At 37.9% G+C, this 20,825-nt stretch overlaps 1 long non-coding RNA gene across 1 annotated transcript; it reads left to right on the forward strand.

The window, feature by feature from the left end:
• LOC145001612 (uncharacterized) lies at positions 1-3,023 on the forward strand. Its single transcript, XR_013661656.1, has 3 exons — positions 1-650; positions 2,090-2,228; positions 2,782-3,023. It is a non-coding gene; the product is annotated as an uncharacterized LOC145001612 (long non-coding RNA).
• Positions 3,024-20,825: the final 17,802 nt, after the last annotated feature.

Below are 20,825 nucleotides of genomic sequence, written 5' to 3' on the forward strand. Positions count from 1 at the left end.
CATCCTAGCAAACTCAACCAAACATGCATCCCACAAACAAAATGTTTTGCACAACTTTTATGCAAATCATAGAATTGCATCTACTTTGATCTTCCTTCCATAACCAAGAGGTTGTTTGTTTTTTGTCTGCAGATGTACGTGATTTCTTTTGATTGTGCCGCGCAAACCACACGCGGACATACGAGCTTGCAGCGTGTTTGTTTTTCGGAAGTCTGCAGAAATAGAAACATCTTCACGAGCTCTCTATGCCTCAGACTTGGCCTTGTGTCTTTAGAGCTCTACACACTTTAATCAACCAAAAGAAAGTAAAAAAAAAAAAAAAAAAAAAAAAAAAAAAACGTACGCATCTTATTTCTCTTGACATATCATATCAATGCCTCCTTCCTTCTCTCCATTCAACCATCCGTACTTCATCGTTCGTCTTCTTCCTCTCGCTGTTGTTGCCATCCAGACTGTAGGTCGTCTACAACAGTCCTGTCGTCGACGTCTACAGCCGCCGCCGACATCCATCGTTACCTCCTCACGATCGACAACTCCCTTCATCACCAATTTTCTTCAGCCTCGTCTCCTCCTCTTGTCATCGAACATCTACAGGTCAGCACCGCTGCTACCTTGTCGAACCACCGGACTAGAGGATCTCCTGAAAATAGGTTATTTTTTTAGTTTCTGTAATTTATGCTAAAGCATGCTACAATTTGTTGTAAAACCCATTTTAATGTTTAATGTAGCGTCTCAGTTTCTCTTTGGAGTTCTAAAAAAAGAATGAAATTGAAATTGTAGGTGATTTGGTGGTTAATATGAAGATAATTGTTTATATAGTCTGCCATTACATATTTGCCCACCACGTATTTGATGAAATGCTTGAGAGAGAGTTGAGATCTTTGAAAAATAAAGATTGGTTGATTGAGTTGAAAAATATATATTTGCTTCCTATCATATGAAGATTTTCATTGAAGATTGGTTGATTGAGTTTAACAGTCCGATGAGTTCAAGCTATTGGTTTAATCATCAATATGTGTATCTTTATTCACATTCATTAGTCTCCAACATAATTTTACTGTAAATTGCAATTACATTGTTGATACATCTTTTTAAATCGTCATTCCAGAAAGATCACTGTATAAATGCTAAAGTAAATTTTGCAAATTTGATGTTTCTCAAATTGAGAGTGTGATTAAGGAGTACTTAATATTTTGTTTTTTTTATTGTGTTTGGTGTAGGTTTGAATTCAATTAGTCCATTGGTTTTGCTAATACATTTCCGATTGCTAACGAAAACATAATTTGTATTACTTATTAAAAAAATATTGCATTGAAGTTTACATCCTTAACTTTGTAAATGTTGGTTTCATGGTTTGGTTAAACATGATTTTTGATTTCATGTGCATCATTTAATTGTTTTATATTTAGAAATGTATTGTAAAAACAACATATAAGATCATGGTTATTAAGATTATATGATCTTAAACAATTTAGATATTGGGATCTTAATATCCCACTTAATGGTAATAATAATTTTTTTATGTTGAAGATGTAATATTTTTAATTATTTTAATAGTTTTCTTCTTGCAGATTGTAGATATTTGATCCACCTCTTCTTCTACAAATATCTGTAGATATGGTCCGCAGACTGCAAACATTTTACCTCTAAAAAAACAAACAATACCTTATTGATGAGATTATTGATGGGAGGTCATAATTATTTAGATGACCGGTAAAAAAAAATTCAAAAAACTTGGATTAAAAATTGCGCTTCTATTTATTTAACTGAAATGCTTGACAAACTTGATATAATATCAAAGATATGATGGTTACTTTTCTTAAGATTTAATCAATTGTTAAAATTGCAAAGGACAAAAAAAAGAAGGAAAAAGGCCACATTTTTGTCTCTTCTTTTAAAAGCATTTTAGACGATGCAAAATTATATCCAGGGGAGGTCGTATCCCCGAAGTAGAAAAATCCTTCTATCCGCCTTGTCATTACTCATAACCTAGGTTTTAATGTCTTTAACCTTAGTGGCTCCCTCCGATGAAAAATATATATTTATATTATAATTAACGGTGACAATCGTGGTGCCTTCGTGTTTGCAGGCCTCGGATTGGCGGGTTAGCAAGTCATGATACGTCGACTGGAACATGATCCATATAATTATATCGGTCACGGATTAACGGGTTTGGAAAATCAACTCGGACACGACCCACCAACCTATGGGTCTCGGGTCAGATTCAAGTATGTGGGTCGCATGTCAGATTTTAGTTTGTGGGTTTATGAGTCAGAGTCCTGAAATAAAGCTGATAATTAAAGATTGATAAATTCCAACAATTTAAAAAGATACAAACATATAAGAATTTTAGAAAACTTAAACGTTTAAATGAAAATAAAAAATATTCATGCAAACTTATTCAAACTAAAATATTAATTAAAACAGAGACAATTTCAAGTGCTAAATGCTAAAATTCTCAAAATTTTCTCCCGAAACCAAAGTTTTTTTTTTTTTTTTTTTTTTTTTTTTTTTGTCAATTCTCCACCACTTTTTTCTTTTTTATGATAAACTTCAACCTTCAAATAGAAATAATATGTAAGGTTATATTTAACTTCTTAAATGATACTTAAGAAAAAAAGTCTACAATTGACATTAGAAATAACTCACCAAACAACTTAAAGTTTATTAAAATTCGTAGCCTTTGTTTTGTCTTTGTCTTGGGCAATATTCATATTCAAGTAAACACTAAATTATAAAATATTACCTTCTTGCAACAAATTAAAACTTTAACAATTTCAGGGTTCATGGTACTTCGATATTCATTCAAAATTCTTCCGTCGAGACTAAAAGGCGATTTAGAAGCTACTATTGAAACAAGAAATCAAAGTATATTCATAGCTAATCTAGATAATTATGGATACCTATACTGTTGGGATTTCGAGAACTCAAACATGTTAACGTAAGAAGTTATTTTAGTTTTTGGATCAAGAAGGTATACTTGCAATTGACCTTTTTGGTCCAATCCAAATCATCATTATCCTATTCATCAAACTTCAATTATATTAAATAAAATATGAAAAGAGTTATAATATACTTAAAATCTATATATATATATATATATATATATATATATATATATATATATATATATATATATATATATATATATATATATATAGCACCCGAGTCTCCAGGTATGAAGTCTTCGACTCAATCTATTTTCAATTTAAGTTAAGGTGGTGGAAGGATGGTGAGTATGTTGTGTCACACCCCCAAACCATAATGGCGGAAATGTTCGGGGGCAGAGGACGTCATTTACAATATCATAACAATTGCATAATAGTAAAATGAGCAACAACATCCATTGTATTTAAAACATAGTTAATACATGTGTGTTATGTGTATTGTTTATAAGACACCAAAAATGTATAGCACAATAAAAGCAGAGTCTTGAATAAGCTCTATCTTCTCAAAAAACCTGGGTAAGCGTACATGTTTACTGGTTTCCTGAGAATACAAGTTATTTTGAAAAGAGAGTATCAACATTTAAGTTGGTGAGTTCATAAGCATTTAGTATTTGATGTTTGTATTTGTTCCATGAAAATGATAGTATGTTCCCCATAAAATCTCATATTTTCTCTATTTAAATGAAAAGCAGTTTTAGATCTTAAGACCAAAATGTTTGTATGTTATTGTACTCTGAAATAGTGTGAGTGTATGTTTTCTTTGATAGAAAATATTGTACTACACTTGTATGAACTCCATAGTGTAATAGTTTTGAAAAATAATGATAGGTAGCTTTATTATTTAAAATAACCACTAAAGAAATTTTTGTTTTGTAAACCGAATTGTTTAGTTAATGCTTAATTAACTAGTATCCTACATGATGTTCTTCAAGCATTGAAAAACTATGACATTTGTCACCCGTATACATGTCGGTCCCAATTGTAGCTAACAGCCAAGGTGCAGGATTGTTAGTCACGTATAGATCTATACACAAATTCACGCTCTCCCTCTAGGAGACTCTGGTTATAAAAAAAGACTTAGGAAGGATCTTACTAAGTACCATGAAGTAGTATCTCACATTCTAGTATTAACTCGTTTACGTATAATAATTATATGTCATCTTGTTTTTGTAAATGAATAGTGTACTTGCAATGAAAAGTAATTTGTACTTATGTAATTGACACATGTAATGTATTATTGAGTTAGATAATAGTGTGAATGGATCTCAAAACTATACCTATTATAGTTTCCAAATGTTTTGTTTGTACTGAACTGATTGGCAATGTTATTGAAATAAGTTTAATACTCATATATATATATATATATATATATATATATATATATATATATATATATATGTGTGTGTGTGTGTGTGTATATATGGCATGTATAATTAAGGTTTAACTGACAGTCGGACTGGTGATCCTATGCTAAGCCCACAACCAAACAAGGAACGAGAGTAGAGGTAAAAGCAATAGTCCTAAGTATGTTAAATCCTAATTATACATAAAGATATATATGAATATGTTTTGATAAAAACAACAATTTAAGAGTTTGAAAGCAGTTTAAAATCGTTTAATAAGTTTATAAAAACATTAATTTCTTAAAATTTGGTTTGTAATCGCATGTCAGTGTTAACAAAATTACATTGTGTTCTACTTGTATTCCCCCATAAAAGCATTTAAAATGGTAAAAAAAATAGGGGTATGAACTCACCTTATGTGAGTGTTTGAGTGAAGATACGATGTAGTAGAGTAAATTCCACAAGTTAAATCCCGTAACAAAACCGGATCCTAATAGCATTTCACGCAATATATATGTATATAATTAGCAAATATAGTGGTAAACATGTTATGGAATAGCCTAAGATGTAAGAATCACTTACAAAAAGGAGGATTAGAAGTGAACACCGAAAACTGCCAGGAGTTTTCAGTCACCAAAGGGTTTTCGGTCACTTGATGATCAAGTGGTGTTCTTGGTGAAACCAAGAGGATCAAGGTGTTTTCGGTTGGGTTTAACGAGATGGAATAATGATTGCTTGATGGTATGAAGAACACTTGAAGAATTCGGTATGATCCTATGAAGATTCAAGTGATCTTCAGATGATTATTGAGTGAGAATGGTGGGTTTTCGGTTTATGTTCTTGAGAGAAAAGGTTGAGTTTTCAGCTAGAATGTGTGATAATGAGGTATTGATTTCGGTCCCTATGTATATATGGCCGAAAAATGATGGGACACCTTCGTTAGGAATGACAAAACACTTAGGATCTCGTGCCAATGGATATAATTGAGGGGTTTTCGATTAGGAACTCTACCCGAGAAGTAGTTTTTGGCCGAGAATAGTTTGATATCCGAAGCGTTTACGACCGGAAGTGGTTTGCAGTCCGAATTGTAGTCTCGCAGGTTTGCGGCCGAGAACTCGATTTCACTTATGCGATGGTTTTCAGTAGGAAGTCTCCTATGCGAGACTTCTCGGTTTGAGTGTCTTTTAAATTAAAATTTTTACAACAATTATAATAAAAGGTTTTTTCATAACAAGACTTATTAATTTACCTTAATAAATTAACAAAACAACAAGTTTGACTTTTACTAGATATGTTTAACCTTTTTTACTTTGGTTGACTTTTACAAGATTGAAAAATAACGGGTTGTCACATGTTGGGCGTACATTATGTACGCATGACATACTCGCTGCATGTGCGCCATCGGGGGATCCACAGCATACGTTGGGCGTACCCATGCGTACGTTGGACGTAATCAAGTCAGGGAAAAACCCTAATTTTTAGATTTTTCACCCTATTTAAAGTCCTAAATTCCGGCTTGATCGCACCATATCACCTTATGATTTCTGCACTTAGTGAATTTGGGAATTTGTACTCTGATAACATGTTACGATTATACTCTTTCAACTATTTTGATATAAGTTTATTATGAATTGAATGAATTTAAAAAAAAAAAATTATCTGTATTTTTGGGATGTTACAAGTTTGTATTAGAGCATTTGTTTGAGGTATTTGGGCATACTCTCGGGTGTGTCTAGACTCAAATTGAGGGTTTGGTAAGTTTTTCATAAAAGAAACATTTTAATCTAGGCATTTTAATAAAAGGCAAAAGGTGTGATGCGTGCAATCAGTCGAGCTCAAGTAAGTCTTCCCAAAATATCCATACAAGTTATATGTTTTAGGATAAGATATGAGAATTGCATGTTATATTATGGGCAAAGGTTTTGATCAATGATAGAATGCTAGGAGATATGCCTTCATATGCCTATCTATATGAGCTTTTCGATTTGCATGCTAGTATCAGCTCAATTTCTTGTTAGGATGGCTTGTATAGGGTATGTTTTGAGTTGAATTGCCTGATGCTCGAATGTTGCATGCTATATGCTTTAGGAAATATTGTTGGTACTAGCTAGCTAGTGGATGAATACATTGGGTTACATATTATTGCGAGTGGATAATTTTAGAAGGACGGGTTTAACTCTATTGCATAACTCTTGTCTGAGTCCAACTATTTTAGTGTAGAACCCGTCATTCGAAGAAGTATATAGTACTAGTAGTATGTAACTGTGTTTATGCAGTAGTTAGGTAGTACCTATAGAAGTTCCTTCTATAGCTGATAGCATAGATGGGTGAGGAAGGTAGTCTTCGGGAGTCCCTATGATATGTGTTGGTGTGTAGGGAGCCTTATAGTTTGGGAAATGTATCAGTTGGGAAGAGTGACTTTGAGTAGTCGAGGCAGTCCTTGAGGATGGTATAAATAGGTGTGGAAGGTAGTATTGGGCCCGTACTACTAAGAGCATAGGATTTATACCTAAGACTAGGAAGACCACGATGAACCTAGGGAACTTGAGAGTGTGAACCTTCTTGTGTGTTTGCTAATTGTTTATATGGCTATGTTTCAGTATGGTGGTGACACGTCACGGAGTAGGAGGTTCAGGATTTGGATCTGGTTCGGTAACGGGCTCTAAACCAATTGATGAGGGATTACGTGAGTTCATTGCGTCAGAGATTACTAGAGGCATCCTTCATGCGATCCCGGTGATGTTCATGTCGATCAAGGAGGGTATCATAGAGTTGATGGAGGATCGTCTTTAGATCTTTAGGGCCGCCCTGGACGTTATCCAGTCGGGGGCCCGCACACTCTCCTTCAAGGATTTCAGGGGATGTGGGGCACCATATTTCTTTGGGGTAAAGGACCCCATCACAGCCAGGTGTTGGATAGCCAACATTAAGTGTGATCAGATTACGAGTTTCTGCCCTGAGGGGTCGAAGGTCAGGTTCGCTAGATGATGTTTGAGGAAGTGAACCCGGGATTGGTGGGAGGAGGTCAGATATACTTTAGGAGCTCTGGCCATTAACGCCATGACCTGACCAGATTTTGTAACCCGGTTTCGAGCAGAGTTTGCACTGGCTGTTGAGGTGCAACAACTAACCATGGGGTTTCTTGATATGAGGCAAACGACTAAGACTGTGGCGGAGATCACCGCCAAGTTTAGAGAGAGGGTATTGTTAATACCCTAATCTGCAACTGATGAGGAGATGAGGAAGACCCGATACCACGATATGTTGAGATTTGACATCAGGGAGTTCGTTAGTTTTTCTGCCTGCCCGACTCTAGATGATATGATATCCAAGGCGCGGGAGGGAGATATTGATCTAGAGCACATATGGAGGAGGAAGGAGGATCATGGGTAAACAGTTGGGGTTTTAGCAAATAAACACAAGGGTTTTGACTCTATATCGAGGAGCCAGCAGGGTCAGAGCCGTTGTGGCAAATGCAGCAGGTCGCATGATGGAGTTTGCAGAGCGGGTGGTTTCAGCTGCTACAAGTGCGGCAAGTCATGGCACTTTAGCAAGGATAGTACTGCTACTATCACCACCACACAGAAATCAAACCTGATTTGCTTTCATTGCAATCACAAGGGATACAAGAAGGCTAATTGATCGAGTCCAACATTAGGAGGACTATTAGTTGCACTTGCACCAGATACCCTACGGATTACAGATGGCCGCCAGGGCAAGGCGGATACGCCTGTGGTGAGGAGCAAGGCCTTTTAGCTGACTGCTGAGGAGGCACATGCTGCACCAGATGTGGTGACAGGTATGTCTCTTCTCCTTAAATCTTTATTTATGTTAATTTTTCTGCTTATGTTTTGTGTTTTGTTTTAGCATCATTCATTGTGAGCGATATCTCTGTGTTGATATTGTTTGATTCGGGGCTACCCGATCTTTCATGTCTCCTGCTCTTAGAAAGAGATTTGTTGGAGCTCCGAGTGAGTAGGTTCATCCATTAGAGGTCGAGATTGCAGATGATCTATCTGTCTAGGTATCGAGGGTTCATCGGAACTGTGTTCTAGAGATGTTTAACGAGCGGTACCCGATCGATTTGTTCCCATTCCTTTGTGTGAGAACAAGGTTATAGTGGGGGATGGATTGGTTAAGCACCAATAGGATCGTGATTGATTGTGAGCGCTAACTGGTACGTGTTTGGACCCTAAGTGGGGGAGAATTGGTGGTCCATGGAGAGGGTGCTCGAAGTGGGCTGGTTCTATGCTTAGCCGCTAGGGCTAGATGCTATCTTCATCAGGGTAGTTATGGGTTCATCGCATATGTTATGGATACCCAAGAGAAGGTTAGGCAGCGGTTAACGATGTGCCAGTTGTGCGAGAGTACTCGAATGTGTCTTTGGAGAATTTTCCCGGGGTGCCTCCGGAGATGTAGGTGGAGTTCTGAATTGATTTGGTTCCAAGTGTGACTCCGATATCCAAGACACGATATCAGTTAGCTCCATCAGAGATGTAGGAGTTGTCTACACAATTGCAGGATTTGTTAGACAAGAAATTCATCCGAACGAGTAGCTCACTGTGGGGTGCACCGATCCTGTTTGTAAAGAAAAAGGATGGATTGCATCGGATGTGTAGGGAGCTGAATAAACTAACAGTGAAGAATCGTTGTCGACACCCAAGGATTGATGACTTGTTTAACCAGCTTCAGGGTGCGTCTTGGTTTTCCAAGATTGATCTATGTTCGGGTTATCATCAGATGAGGGTCAAAAAGGATGATGTGCAGAAGACGGCCTTCTGGAATCGTTATGGTCATTACGAGTTCGTGGTGATGCCCTTTGGGATCACCAATGCTCCATCTGCGTTCATGGACATCATGAACCGCACATGTCGATTATGTTGGATCGGTCTGTGATTATATTCATCGATGACATCGTGGTCTATTCCAAGACCCATGAACAACATGAAGAGTACTTGCGAGAGGTGTTGGAGATCCTGAGGAGGCAGAGACTGTATGCTAAGTTCTCCAAGTGCGAGTTCTGGTTATGCGGGATGTAGTTTCTGGGGCACCTTGTCAACCAGAATGGTATTCTAGTCGACCCGATCAAGGTGGAGGTCGTGATGAGGTAGGAAGTTCCGAGGTATCCATCCTTAATTCAGAGTTTCCTTGGGTTGGCAGGATATTTCTGGAGATTTATTTAGGATTTCTCCAAGATAGCAGTTCCCCTGACCCGACTGATAAAGAAGACTGCCACTTTTCACTGCGGTCCTGATCAGCAGGAAACATTTGAGAACCTGAGACATATATTGTGCGAGGCAACGATTATGAATCTACTAGAGGGTGTTGAGGATTTTTTGGTTTATTGTGACACGTATATCATAGGATTGGGTGCAATATTGATGCAGATGGTTCATGTTATTGCTTACACCTCGAGGTAGTAGAAGCCTCATGAGGCAAACTATCCGATACACAATTTGGAGTTGGGGGATGTGGTTTTTGCCCTCAAGATTTGGTGACATTACCTCTATGGGTTTTGTTGTACTGTTTACACGGATCACAAGAGCCTGAGGTACTTAATGGATCAGCCGAAGGCATCGTTGGTGGTTGGATGTGGTGAAGTATTATGATTGTGAGATCATTTACCATCTGGGGAAGGCCAATGATCTTAGCCGCAAGGCGATCGCCATTCCGATCAAGGATATTTGTCTGAGGATGACAATGATTACTCTACTTTTGGATCGGATTCAAGAGGCACAAATTGAGGCTATGAAGTAAGAGCACCAAAAGAGTGAGCACATATTGGGTCAGGTTGCTTCCTTTGATCATGATAGTTGAGGGTGATTGACTCTCCTCCAGAGAGTATGGGTTCCGTATTGGGTGGAGTGCGTCAGATTCTGATGGAAGAGGCGTACAAGTTGAGATTTTCCATTCGTCCTAGGGTGACGAAGATGTATAGAGATCTTCGTCTTGAATATTGGTTGCCTTGCATGAAGCAGGATGTAGCTTGGTACAGGGAGAGGTGATTGACTTGCAGGAAATTTAAGTCCGAGCATCAGGGACCTCACAGAAAGATTCAGCTGTTGGATATTCCCATTTGGAAATGGGAGGAGTTTACCATGGATTTCATTACGAAGTTGCCTCAGACTGCGTGCAAAGTGGATTTTATTTGGGTCATCGTGGATCGATTAACCAAGAGCATGCATTTTATCCCGATCTAGGAGATGTGGAGAAGTTAGCTGAGGTATACGTCAAGGAGGTCGTAGTAAGACATGGGGTGCCGGTTTCTATGGGTTCTGATAGGGACGTCTGGTTTACTTCCAAAATTAGGAAGACATTCCACGACGATTTGGGTACTCTTCTGCATTTCAGCACAAGATGGTCAGATCGAGCGGACCATCCGTACATTGGAGGATATGTTGCGGGTGTGTGTTATGGATTTAGGTGGTGGCTGGGATACGTATCTTCCATTAGTGGAATTTTCATATAACAATAGCTACCACGCCAACATCGATCGATCTCATTTTGTGATGCTCTATGGGAAAAAATGAAGGACCCCGATATGCTGGGGTGAGGTTGTTCAGCGAGTCATGGGGAGTACCGACGTGGTACTCAAGACCACCGAGTTAATACAACGGGTTTGTAGTAGACTACAGACAACTCAGAGTCGGTAGAAGAGCCATTCCGACAAGCACCTATCAGACTTGGAGCTTCAAGTTGGAGATATGGTTCTCCTGAAGGTATCATTCGATTCAGGAAGTGGGGCAAGCTGGGCCCCAGGTATATTGTTCCCTTTAGGGTTATATCTCATTAAAGGTAAAAAAAAAGTTTGAGCCTTGATCATTACAAGCTTAGATCTAGGTTCAGGGTAGAAAATTGTATCTTTTGGTCCTATAGTATGGATTCTTGGAGTATGAGCAACTTCAAGCCATATGAGTTGTCCTTTTCGACTCTTGGATGTGTCTTGAGTCATAAAAATTAGAGCTTAGTGGTTAAGACCCCACCGTGAAGTGCTAGTAACCATCCAAGTGAGTTAATGGACTTTATTCATGATGTGAGCCCCATCCTTGCATGCAAAAGCATAAAGTTTGCAACTTTATGGCTTAAGACGTTATTAGGGGACTTGGATCTAAGTTGTAGACGTTATGAAGTAATGGATTTAGTCATTGTAGTGTGTTTGGATTAGCAGACCAGTACGTTGTGCGTACTGGTTCAGCATCCCGACTCCAGGTCAACACCAGCGTACATTGGGCGTACACGCCAAGTACACCATGTGTATGCGGTCAGTGAGCCTAAAAGATTTTTGGGCTTATTTGATGTTAGGATTTGGACTTGTGTAAGTTAGGCCTCGGGCCCACCTGATTGTAGCAGGTCATTTTTGGGCCTAAGGCCATGTTTGTGGTTCTTGGGCCATATTGGGCCTTAGAGGCCTTATAGTTAGGCTTGATGCCCTTTTTGGACTTCGTTTGGATTTGGGCCTTGAGAGGAGGGAGGCCCAATGAGGCAAAAGTAAAGAAGCCCTTTTTCCTTAAGTCAAGAATTAGGGGTTTAGACTTTCGGTTAGAATGTGACCAAATTTCTAATTAGGGTTTTATGCTCATGCGATAAGGAGAGGAGTTCACGACACTCAATGCGATTTGATACCAACAGCATTAGGTGAATCTTCCTTCGCAATATCCGTGGGTCAAAGACACCAATGTTAACCCACTAGTTTATGATGTAGTGTGATGATTGTCTTTGTAACAATTGTCTGTTATGCCTGTATTTGCTTGATGACTCTACGATATATGTTAAGATATTATGTGATAGTAGCAAGGGGTGAAATAGACCAGGTATCCGGTTGAAATAGACCAAAAGGGATTGCAAGCACCCAAATATGCTTGATAGTATTCGGTTGAAATAGAATGAAGGGGTAGGCAAGCACCCATATATGCTTGATAGTATCTGGTTGAAATAGACCGAAGAGGTAGGCAAGCACCCCATATATGTTTCGCAGTATGTTTATTTAGTATGTGGTATTTTGGGGAAACTCATTAAGCTTTGTGCTTACAGTTTTTAGTTTATGTTTCAGGTACTTCCAGTTTGAAGAAGAAGGGCTCGGCTTGATCGCACCGCATCACCCTATGATTTCTACACTTAGTGATTTTGCGAATTTGTACTCTAATAACATGTGATTATTATACTCTTTTGACTATTTTGATATCAATTTTTTATGAATTGAACGAATTTAAAAACAAAAATTATATATGTATTATTGGAATGTTACTATATATATATATATATATATATATATATATATATATATATATATATATATATATATATAACAAATGTTATGAAAAAAGGATTTACGTCAAAAATATTATGATTAGAGCTTCCTCTAACATTTCCAAAACTACCTTGTCGAGTATTAATGTCTCCATTGCCTTGTAATGATGTCGATTCAGATGCCACTATTCTTTTTTGGAAGCTTGCATGTATTCATCAAAACATGAAAAAATAGCATCCTTAACCTTCTCCAGTTGTAACGAACCTTCACCATACAACTTTCTATAGCTAAAGTCAACAAAAGTGAACTTATTGATGAGTTTTCTTGGTTACAAAACAAATAATTGTGCAATAGAAAAATCATAAAAACTGTTTTATAGGCACATACAACCTAACAATCTATTTCGTTTCTCATTATAGCAACATACTATGAAAACTATCAACTAAATAGGTATAATCGAAAATAAAATATATTGAAATACATAACTTTTGTTATAATCATATATAACACTTCCTTGATCCTCAAGTCTTCCTTGGAAAGCTAGCATGAATAGTGTGTGGATGCTTCTAATGGCTTACACCTAAAACCATATAATGCTAGGAACGAAAAGGAAAGATGAGAGAATTTTTGGATTTTACTTCTCAAGAGGTTAGAGCAAAAAATTTAATGCCTAGGTTCTCTATTTATAGCTAGTGGATCACCAAGATAAAACCTAATTTGAATAATAAAATATTCTAGTTTTACCTAATTCAAAGTGGTTACCCTTATGAGATATAGAAGGCTTCCATAACCCTTCTGGAACTTCATAGAAACCATCCAAAGCCAGAAGGGCTCTATTCCTTAACAAATCATTTTCTCATTCTCCTAAAATCATTTTCCATAAGAGTAGACCAATTTAATTATGACCTTAGACACCTAATCCAAAACTTATATCATAGATTAAATACCACATCTATAGCTAACAGAAGATTGAAATCAACCTAATATTTGTTAAACTTAGTCCACATTTCAGAAGTTATGTTCTTCATATAATCATTTGGTCTATCTGATATCTTGAACCATATTTTTGCACACACAATATAGGGGAGCATTTGGTTTTTGTGGGAGGAGATCAAAACTCTTCCAAACATCTGAAGTTAGTTTTCTTTTTTTTTTTCTTTTACATTGTAGAAGTCCTCTCAATAACTTGTCATCCACTTACCAACACTTCCATCATTAACGTTAAAAAGGATTGGTGTTACTAGTATCTTCCATAACTCAACTACAATAAAAAACAGAGATTAAAATTTTACAATTCACATATACACATTATATTATACATATTACAAGTTTACAACAATCATCAGTAAGCATTTAACAATTAATAGAAAGAAAGAATAACATTTTACACATAAACAGAACCAATTAACAATTTGGAATTTACACATACACAAAACCATTTAACAACTTGTGATTGACACCCATATACACTAATACACATATTAACAATTTAAGAAAATTACCCATAGTGTACCTTTGAATAAATTACAAGCTGTGAATAGGGTGAAATGAGTGAAATAAAACATGTTAAAATAGTGTAACATCCCAAGTTCAGGAATATAAGTTCGGGGTGCTATGTGTAAACAAAGGAGTAGACTCGACGAGTAGGTGTCTTAACTCTTCGAGTCGGAGCGGGTGTTGGGCACGTGTTAAGTGATCTAACTCGCCGAGTCGGCGGCGGGACTCGATGAGTCAGCACTGGAAAGAGAAAACCCTAAATTTTAGGGTTTGCACCCTATTTAAAGGACATTATGTCCTCGCCTCATCCTCTTTGTTACCCCTTGAGAGTCAGTAAACCCTAAATCATGTAAACCTCCATTGCTGATTATTTTGAAGCTTTGGAAGAGGACTATAGTGAAATAAACTTGTATGTCAAGAGGCTAGCATCAAAGAATTCATGTAGATCCATAATCTACTTCATCTTGGGCACATTATCGAGGTAACAAGTCGTTGATTTGAGCTCTTTCCTTCTAGATCTATTCTTGGATGATGATTTGGGGCTATTTAGCATGTTTGAGACCCATTTCGGGTTTTGGGACTAGATCTGGGGTTGCAACTTCAGATCTAGACTTATCTTGGTCCATGAAGGCATAAAGTATCAACATTTTAGCTTTTTTGTGAGCATTCTTGTCTTGAACCTTCTCTCTAACTTTTATTGAGCCAAAATCATGTTGCATGCACGTAAAGTTGGAAAGCTTACGTGTAAAACTAGCCCTACGAGTCCAAATCTATGAGTGGGAAGCAGTAGGATGGACTGAAATCGTCTGAATAAGGATGACTTAAGAGAACTCGGCGAGTCTGTTCGTGGACTCGACGAGTCAGATCGCAAACCCTAACCCAGCTAGTTATGATAAGGATCAGTGAGTTGAGTGGTGACTCAGTGAGTTGGACAAGCTAGGACACAGGGATTCATGAACTCAACGAGTCATAAGGTGACTCGGTGAGTTGATTCGTGATATGAGGATTTTCTGAGTATAGGAACTCGGCGAGTCAATGGGCTGACTCGGCGAGTAGGGTCAATCAAGAAGGCTGACTTTGACCAAGACTTTGACTTTGACCAAGAGTTGACCAGTTTGACTTCTAAGGGTATTCTCGTAAATTGAGAACTTATAGATATGGTTTCATCAAGTGATAGGTGGTGGAGTTCGTGGCCGTGAGTAGAGGATTTGATCTTACCTCTTAAGTTAAGCATTTCAAGGTGAGTTATCCTCACTGTACTCAAGGGTCTAAGGCACCAAGGCCGACCCTTTGATTTGTTATTTGAGATAGTTACTATTGTGATATGATAGCTCGGTATTCTGGTGGATAGGATGGTTACGTGATAGTATGATCGGTTAGATCAATATCCTAGTAGATCAGATGTGGTTATGTTTAGTGACTTATAGTTAGGTCTGACTGCCTGCATGCTGGTAGGGGATTACCTGTTATATGTGCACATGCTTGTTATGGTAGTTGAGGACATTCCATCCCGAGGATGATAGGGGCCTAGTATGTTGTCTGTTAGACTGTTATATGATTATCTGATATAGGTGCACATGTTTATTTGATAGTATGTGGGTAATATAACCTGATGGTTGTGGGCCAAGAGTATTCCATCCCGAGGATGATTGGACTCATAGTAGGTGGGCGTTCCAACCCGATGGTTGTGGGCCGAGAGTATTCAATCCTGAGGATGATTAGACTCGTATTATGCTGGCATTCCAACCTGATGGTTGAGGTCCTACGATATTCCATCCTGATGGATGATTGGACCCATAGTAATTGTTGTATGTGTAGGAGTGTGGGCATTCCAACCTGATGGTTGTGGGCCAGGAGTATTCTATCCCGAGGATGATTGGACTCGTAGTATGTTGGCATTCCAACCCGATGGTTGAGGCCCAGGGGTATTCCAACCCGATGGTTAACTGGACCCATAATATGTTGTTCATTGATGTATGTGTGTGGTTGTATGTGTATGTGTATTTTAAGGGTAACTCACCAAGTTTTCAGGCTTACAGTTTCTGTTTATTTTTTCAGATACATCAGGAGATCATGGCAAGGCAAATGCGTGATTGTACCGCTACTCACTTTTATGATGTTAAATCTAGGATACACTGATAATAAACTATTTGGAAACCTTTTTGTAATAACTAATGGAAATTGGGTTGTTTTGAAAGTTTAAATTGGTTTGAAATTTTTGAGTGTTACAGGTTGGTATCAGAGCCTTGGTTTGAGTGAATTGGAGGAACATTCGTGTGAATCCAGTCTCAAACCAAGGGAAGTTTTCAAAATGATTTCAGAAAAGGGCTTTTCAAAATAAGTAAAAGAGGATGCAAGGTGTACGATCAGCCGGAGCCAGAAAGTAGGCCCCAAAATACCATACGATTATTTTATTTTGTGATATGATAGAATAGCATGCTAGTACTAGGTTAGGGATCTTCAAGAATTGCATGATAGAATTTCCTGATTACATGATGCCTACTAGCCTAGGGTTCTCTTTATATGGAATTGACATCATTACTGTAGTTATTTAGTGTATGCATCACGGTTATACATAACTAAGATCTTATAGCTTGAGAATGTTTGATTTGGCCTTATGTTCTGTTCTTGTCTGATTGGGAGCTTAGTGTAGGATTGGATATTCGAAAGTCTATAAGGACCAGCGTTACGTATGACTAGCATACACTAGTGTTGCAGGGTTGGTCGAAGTTTCATGGATGGGTAGGTTGTGGGACCGGTAGGTCAGTATGAGATATTTAGCACTCCTCTAGGAGTGAGGATTGAGTGCTCGCTATGTCTGTGTATGTTGTTAGGGTGTTGTGATGATACTTGAGACAAATATGGGTAGGTGTGGAAGGTAGTATGGGCCCGTACTACTGAAAGCACATGACCCATACGCGTATCAAGGAAGTCACAACCCCTAGGGTTTTGGTTGGGAGCTAGTTTCTTCTGGGCTGTTATGAGGAATGTCTAATGTCCTTTTTAGATGTATTTCATTATGGTGGTTACGAGATGCTTCAGGGCGGGATCTGGTTCAGGATCAGGATTAGGAGAGGGTGGTCATGATGGATCAGCACCACTTGAGGTCATTGGTCAGATGAGGACAGATGAGTTGGATGCCAGGGTTCGTGAGATCCTGCATGATGAGGTTCTTGTTATGTTCCGGGCTCAATTATCGGAAATGTTTGGGTCGATCAAGACTGCCATGGTTGAGTACTTTGATGAGTGTTATGTAGCTCTTGCAGAAACGACTACCGCGACAACTACAACGGCTGTAGCAGCGGCAGGGGGAGGAGCCAGTCGGGGCTTTCAGTATCGGGATTTCGATAATACGAAGCCCCCTAGTTTTGATGGGGTTCAAGATCCGATCGTTGCTATGAGATGGTTGTCGGATGTGGAGGGATGTTTCTTCACATGTCATGCCCTACTTATCAGAGGGTGAGGTGTGCTTTGTGTTGGATTAGTGTCTAAGTCCATAACTATTTTGGTATGTACTTGACCCGATGGTGCATAGTCCTTTTGGGTTGCCTTCACCAAAGCAACTTGATTGGAGAAATAAATAAAGAGAGAGAGATTATTATGATTTATTAATATGTTATAAGAATAATATATTAAAGGAGAAATCATATTTGCTTAATTAATATTGGTCAATAATTAATTAGGAATTAATTTTGTGATCAAGTGTAATTAATTAAACTAGAGGGGCTGAATTGTAATTATGTGATAGTTACAAAATATGGTAATGGTTATCCTAAATATGGGTTGAACGAATTCAAGGAGATAAGGATCCTTGAAATCGTCCAAAGGATAAAGGATAAGGGTTTTCAAGGCTTATTGTGACAACCATCAAATTCTGGTCAATTCAAAGTCAAATAAAGTCAACGAGTCAAACCGGTCAACTCAACTAACCCTTGTATACTAGGGCTTACGTTATGTATTTACTAAACAACTCGCTATTCTGATGAGAAATCATAAATCGAAAAGTACGTACAACTAGATCTCCTTAACCTAAAAACTGCGGTAAGTGGCAAGCTAAACCGATAAAACCATGTTGCATACTCATCGGGAGTGTGTAGGATCCTTAATCATGACTTAACGGGGCTCAAGAACCATGCATTGCGGGGCCAAACACTCATAATTGTCACATATGAAACATCTCCCAATCGTTTTCACTTAATCTCTCTCAAATATCCCTTTGTATGAGAAATCTCTCCAAGAATGTCAAATCTCTCCCAAATCTCTCCAAGTATGTGAAATCTCTCTCAAATATCTCTTTGTATAAGAAATCTCTCCAAGAATGTCAAATCTCTCCCAAATCTCTCCAAGTATGTGAAATCTCTCTCAAATATCTCTTTGTATGAGAAATCTCTCCAAGAATGTCAAATCTCTCCCAAATCTCTCCAAGTACGTGAAATCTCTCTCAAATATCTCTTTGTATGAGAAATCTCTCCAAGAATGTCAAATCTCTCCCAAATCTCTCCAAGTATGTGAAATCTCTCCCAAATCTCTCTCAAAAGTTCCCGTAACTTTTTAGAATCATTCGGGTCATTCCGACCCTTAACCGGGTCAAAAACGGCTTAAAACGGGGTGAAAACGAGAAAAATAGGCTTTAGGAACCGAAACCAAGAAGAGAGGCCTCTTAGGACCAGAACCGAGCCTCTGTTGGCTGAGGCATGCGAGACCGAGCCTCGGTCTCTGCCCCTCTCGGTCTCTGCTCCTTCTCGGCCTCCGCCTCTCTGTCTCTCCTCGGACTCTCGGTCTCTGTTCTCTTCCCTACTCTCAGTCTTTATTCTGTCTTCCGCCTCTCTGTCTCTTCTCTTCTCTCTGTCCCTTCGCGCCTCTCTGCTCCTTCTCTCCTCTCTGTCTCCTCGCGCCTCTCTGTTCCCTCTTCTCCCCTCTCGGTTCCTACTCTCTCTCTTCTCCCCTCTCGGTTCCTACTCTCCCTCTTCTTCCCTCTCGGTTTCTGCCCTCTCCTCTCTCGGTTTCAGCAGCAGAAGGCCGAACCTCGGCCAGACTTCGGGATTTTGTCACTTTTAGCCCATTTTTGATATTTTTAACATTTTAAGCCCGTTTTTCGTGATTTTAAAGCGGGATTTTCTCCAGAAATTATATTTTAACATAATAAACTCTAAATATTCATAATTTAACATATTTTGATGAAAATCATTATCTAAATAATAAAAATCAAATGGGTGAATTATTAAAGGTGGAGTGTTGACTTTGCCTTATCCAATGTCACAAGCAACCACCCCACACCCACTCTTTGACTAACCACACCTCCTCACCTTACCTAAGTCACATCAATGCCCCTTGCACTCATTTTCCACCCATTCCCACGTTTTTAGAGCTGGAACAAACATCCTCTCTCCTCATTTTCTCTCATTTGCCTCATTTCACTAAGCATCAAACACCACTATTCTCTCAAAATTTTTCTCTACCAAACTCAAGATTCAAGGTTGATTATCAAGTGTTCTTCCACATTTGGTAAGCATAATCCATTCTCCTTGTGATTATCTCACTTATTTCCACACAAATCAAAGATATCTTACACAAACTCCGTCATATTTATGTTAGATCTTCAAATCTTCAAGCAATCTTCCCAAGTGTTCTTGAGTTGAACACCCCTTCTCTCCATCATACATCCACTGAAATCACTCAAGGTTAGTTCATACCCCTACATTTTCATGTTTTCTCAAGTTTTCAGGGGGGGAATACAAGTTAAAACACCAAGAACATAACTAAATTTTTCTAACAGCCTTCGTCAGAAAATTTCAACTCCATTCACGGACTGTTTTGGGAATTTTAAACATTTTGGTTTTCAAAACTGTACAAGGTGAAAATAGTTCAAGTTCTTAGCTTTAAAATGACTACTTGCACATCTCCATACAATTTTTCTATAATTTATGGTGAATTTTACAAAACTGCCTATCATTTCAAACACCAATCCGGACCAGTCTGTGATTATGGACGTTTTCACCCAAATTTGAGGTCATTAAAAATCTTGATAAAAATTATGAGTAAACTAAACACATTTTGTGAACTCTCAGAATTTACGGATCTAGTTTTCGACTTCGTATGATTTTTCTATGATTTTTCTAAAACAGTGCTGAAAGACTAAGTATTAATTAACAGCTTCTAACTGTCAAAACACTTTGTAACATGTTGAGCAAAGTGTTAAATCTTTGATAACTTCATATATTACATGTATTTCTTGGTATGATATATTTATATAATAGGAAATTACTTGCTGAATTTATAAGAATCCTCCATCATAATCATTAGTACAAAACAAAGTAAGTTAATTATAGTTATATCGTGCTATACGTTTGACTTACATAGAGTGGGATTCTTAAACACCACAAAGAAATATACTAAACTATAATAGGTATAGTTAGGGTACATATACATTTCAAACATTTTAATAAACTATAATAGGTATAGTTTATGATCTTTTACATAACATACTCGTACAAAAAGGGGGGTACAAATACAAAGTACCGGGTTTTTATACAAAAGGGGGTACAAATACAAAGTGCCGGGTTTATATACAAAAAGGGGTACAAATACAAAGTGCCGGTTTTTACACAAAAAGGGATACAAATACAAAGTGCCGGGTTTATATACAAAAAGGGGTACAAATACAAAGTGCCGGTTTTTATATAAAAAGGGGTACAAATACAAAGTGCTGGGTCTTTATACGAAAAGGGGGTACCGATACAAAGTACCAGGTTCACTTAAGATAGTTATTATGATATTAAAACTATATTG

This window comes from Lactuca saligna, chromosome 6 (assembly GCF_052625555.1).
Source record: "Lactuca saligna cultivar CGN05327 chromosome 6, ASM5262555v1, whole genome shotgun sequence".
Classification (NCBI taxonomy): Eukaryota; Viridiplantae; Streptophyta; class Magnoliopsida; order Asterales; family Asteraceae; genus Lactuca; species Lactuca saligna.